Below are 4855 nucleotides of genomic sequence, written 5' to 3' on the forward strand. Positions count from 1 at the left end.
CTACTTTCAGTTCTTCCAATTGCATGGATGGTTTCTTGAGGGATCTGATTAAACTTTTCATTTCCCTAACTCTGCTTCCCAGTAACCTTTTCTCCTTAAATCTGAGTTTTTGACATACCACCAAGAAAAAATTAGTCTAAGTTATTTTCCACATGGCAGGCCTTCATATTTGAATACTGTCATCATGACATACCCCTACCCAAGGTTTTTATTTCTCTAATAGTTCATGTGATGATACCATATCTCAGATACACATTCTCACTCTTCATTCCTATTGCTACTGTCTTTGTTCAGACACCCATTATTCTTTACCTAAACGATTACAGTAGTAAACTAATTAGTCTTTCTGTTTATCTCATTGCCCTCCAAGCTATTCTCCATTTTAATGTTTCCAGAATGATTTCTTTCAAAAGGAAAATATGGTTGGTCATTTATATTTAAACCATTGCAATTGTAAAGATTTATTTTATATGCCTGTGTCTCCCACTTGACTATGAGCTTGTCAAAGGCCAGGAACAAGGCTTTTTCATCATTGTAGCCCTAGTTACTTATGTGGTGACTGGCATTTTGTGCATACTCTATAAAAGTCAATTTTTGTTGTGCTTTTTTTTTTCTCTGAATGAGTTTCTATTCTGTATGTAGTACAGTGCTAAGAAAATGCATTATTATCAGTAGACATTATAATAAGGAAATGTGACCTGCTGAAGTATTTATTTACTATATTTTTGTCCTTTTATTTTGTATATGGCCATGATAAGATGCTGAAGATTTGTCCTAATAATAATAGCTAACAGTTAATAAGTTTTTATTCTTATTATGTACTAGTGACATTTTTATATTTTAAGCATTTTATATGTATTTTGTTTAATTCTGCAAAGAACCCACAAAAATACATCAGGTATGGGCACTATTATTATTCTCATATTATATATAATGAAACTGCACACTGAAGTAAAATAATTTGACCAGAGCTACACATCTTTTAAGTTACAAAATATCAAAGAAATTGCACCAGAGGGAATTAAGCAGACACAGTAGATTTTATTCAAGACTATTGTAATAGGTGAGAAAAATTGAACTCAGTGCTAAATATAAATAGGCAGCTAGGGATTTATAGCCAGTGAGCACAGTGAGGGAGTCAGTGGGTAAAAAACTATAAGAAAAACTTGGTTAGTTTATAAAGGGTGGATATATTCTTACTATACTGGTTTGGTGGGATAAAGCTAATCCAGCTGGCATGTCAAGAACAGCAGGCCAAGAAAGAGACCTAGTTGAGAAGAGGGTTCAAAAAGGCTGACTACAATTTGCTTCTTGTTAGTCTCCTGTCTGGTACAAGGAGAGAGTCCTTATTAGTTCCTCCTCCTGTGCAAGGAAATAAGATATTACTTTTCCTCTGTACAACGTAAGTCTGTTTTTCATTCAGTCACCCTTCATTAATTAAAGACCAGCTTAACTATATGTTAATAATTGGCAGTAGAGGATATTTTCTGAATGGTGTTAGCCATCAGGCATTTAATAAAAATGACATTTATGTGAAATATACAAATAACAACAAAGATTACTTGTTGAACCAAACTAGTAATGGAGTTTCTGTGTCAAAACCACAGTTAATCAAAGATTCTAGATGCTCAAAGCATTTTTAGAGAGTGTAATGATCATGGTAGTGGCAATCTAATTGATTTCCTGGTTTTCAATTTAAATGTTTGGTGATGGCATATACATTAAGAGGTTAATAGGTTTATCCACAACCATGGTTATTTCCTAGAACAAAGGCACCGACAGTGCAAATTTCTAGTAAAGTTCCTGAATGGACCACTTAGCAGCAGTTCCAGGCATGGAGTTTGCTCATACATAACGTGGCATGGTGATGAGTTCTTTGCAATTTATAAAAAGTCACCCTGCTTCATCTCACGGGACTTCTCTAGACCCAGTGGGAAAAGTCAGCTAAAAGACAAACTAGAGTATCAATTATGATCCAGGAAGTCAGATTTTAGTTCTGAGTTATACCAGTTCAGGAGGACAGGAAAAAAAATGAAATTTAGGCTTGTATAGTTGTACTCAGCTACTGAAGAAAAAAAAAAAAAAAAAGAAAAGAAAATTTTGTAAGGACTGACAAAACGTTCAAGATGATAGAATCCAGTCCAGTTGATAGCAAGATAACAAAACCATATACTATAGTTTACAGAGGACTGAAAAACAGTTCAAAGGTAATAAACGTGATGAGAATTTGATAACGCATAGTGATGAGTTTTCTATGGAAATATAAAATTTCGGGAGTCTCTCTTGACCATGGCCAAATTCGTCATTGCGGGATTGGCTAAAAGATGTGTGTGAAAAGGATAAGTGGAGTCACAAGAATTCTCCTATCATATGGAGAGAGCTGTTGGCTCGTGGAGGAAAGGGTTTGCTTTTGGGAGGATATAATGAGTTCCTGGAGCATGCCCAGCTTTACTATGATGTCATCTCTAGCGACGACTGAGTTGATGATGGTAATTGCTCAAGAGAACCTGGGGGCACATATAGAAAAAGAGCAGGAGGAAGAAGCCCTGAAAACTTGCATCAACCCCTTGCAGGTCCGGATCACCAGCAGGCAGAAGAATATCTCAAAAGCCTTGTGGTGGAGACCCAGGACCTGGCGTCACCCGTCCTGCGTAGTGTCTCCATCTGCACGAAGGTGGAGGAGGCCTTCTGCCAGGCCCACGTCATTGTGGTGCTGGACGAAAGCACTGACAAGGAGGTGTTCATTCTGGAGGACTGCCTCCGAAGCAGGATGCCTCTGTGCAGGCTCTACGGGTACCTGATAGAGAAAAATGCTCATGAGTCCGTCAGAGTCATCGTGGGAGGGAAAACCTTTGTGAACCTGAAGACAGTTTTACTCATGAGATATGCCCCACGCATCGCACACAACATTATTGCCGTGGCACTGGGGGTGGAAGGTGAAACGAAAGCCATACTGGCCAGAAAACTGAAAACAGCTCCTTCATACATTAAAGATGTGATCATTTGGGGTAATATCAGTGGAAATAATTACGTTGATCTGAGAAAAACAAGGGTGTACAGATATGAGAGTGCTATTTGGGGACCTCTTCATTATTCACGCCCTCTTTTAAACTTGATTTTTGACAGTGAGTGGGTGAAAAGGGAATTTGTGGCAACTCTTAAAAACTTGACCGCCACAGGAAGACAATTTGGAGGCATTTTGGCTGCACACAGTATAGCCACTACGTTGAAATACTGGTATCATGGCTCACCGCCTGGGGAGATTGTATCTTTAGGAATATTGAGTGAAGGCCAGTTTGGTATTCCTAAAGGGATCGACTTTTCTATGCCTGTGAAATTTGAGAATGGAACTTGGGTGTTTCTTACAGATCTCAGAGATATTGATATAAGTGAACAAATAATGACCAGAATGACAAGTGATCTAATTCAGGAGAAACTTGTTGCACTTGGAGACAAGATACATTTTCAGCCATACCAATCAGAAACTGAACTACGTAAAAAAGATAAAAGGATCTCCTTACCCATCACAGATGACAGCCAGGAAGAACAGGTCTCAGATGCAGCAGATTTTCTAAATCAGATTCCTCAAACCACCTTTGAAAAGCCACAGAGTCTTGAGTTCCTAAATGGCTTTGAAGGCAAAACTGTGGAATCCTAACAGATCAAATTGGATGAAATACATAATTACTTGGTAACATAATAAATATAGAAAGAATTTACATAAATGTCTATATTGAAGGAAGAATAATTTGAAAGATTTATGTCAGTCTTAGATAATACTATGCAAGGCAATTAAATCACTGTGACAACATAAAAAAAAAATTCAATTTACACCCAACTTCTTTTTGATACAAGAAAATTAAAATAAGACATTCTTGTTTAAAATATAGGTTTGTTTTGATCAGATTTGGCCTACTTATTTACATCTGTTACAAGGATGGTAATTAATCACGTAGATATTTTTAAGTTTGATTTGCTGAAAGTCTTCATAGGGAATCTCAGATTGGACTTCGAGAAATCTCTTGGGTTTGTAAGCCAAGGCAAGAACTCACCACCAGACTTCACGGAATTGTCAAAAAAAAAAAAAAAAAAAAAAAAGAAAAAAGAAAAAAGAGATTGTCTTTACTTTGCTGTAAGGGTAGGAAATATTCAGTCTAGGTATCATGTGCATTTACTCAAGCACGCTTTATATAAATGTTGGCTCCATAAAGTCAACCTCAGTTCTTTAAAATTCTTTAACCATATCTGATTTTATGCTTTATTTTCAAATATGACACTCTAATCAAAGAGCTGGTTATTTAATCATTTTTTTTCCAATTATATTGTTTCAAGAACTGATTTTTGCCAAAACTATATAAATAATTTTGCTGCCATGAAAAAAAAAATTCATCAAAGATTTCCAAATTCTTGAGAAATCAGGGTAGGATAAGAAGATAAATGTTTAATTTTTAATTACAGAATAAAATCCAATAGATTGTTATAAGTTATAGATGGCTTAAGAGAAAACAGAACATTATAGCATCATCAATATGCCAAACAGGACCAATAATAATCCTTCATCAGCTTATTCAGCCCTAGGTAAATATTTTTTTGCTTGATCTTAGATTGGTAGTTTCATGAACACATTCATTTCTTCACTAGAGTTCTAGAAATCCTGACTTAGCTCAATGATGTGGTCTGAAGAGCATTTAAGCAATGTCATCAGAGACTTGTGTCTCAAATTACCTGGCATAGTCACTTTCACTGATTTCTAAGACGGTACCTTTCATTGAAGAAAAAAAAAGTTTAGTTGTAGTTGATTACAAGAGCTTTTAGAAGAAAAATATATTAAGATCTACAATTTGGTAGCACAGTA

The 4855-nt window shown here is 35.9% G+C and overlaps 1 pseudogene; it reads left to right on the top strand.

Annotated features, from left to right (window-relative positions):
* The first annotated feature begins 2293 nt into the window (after positions 1-2293).
* On the top strand, positions 2294-3658 carry LOC111531542 (annotated as a pseudogene).
* Positions 3659-4855: the final 1197 nt, after the last annotated feature.

Source organism: Piliocolobus tephrosceles, chromosome 12, assembly GCF_002776525.5.
Source record: "Piliocolobus tephrosceles isolate RC106 chromosome 12, ASM277652v3, whole genome shotgun sequence".
Classification (NCBI taxonomy): Eukaryota; Metazoa; Chordata; class Mammalia; order Primates; family Cercopithecidae; genus Piliocolobus; species Piliocolobus tephrosceles.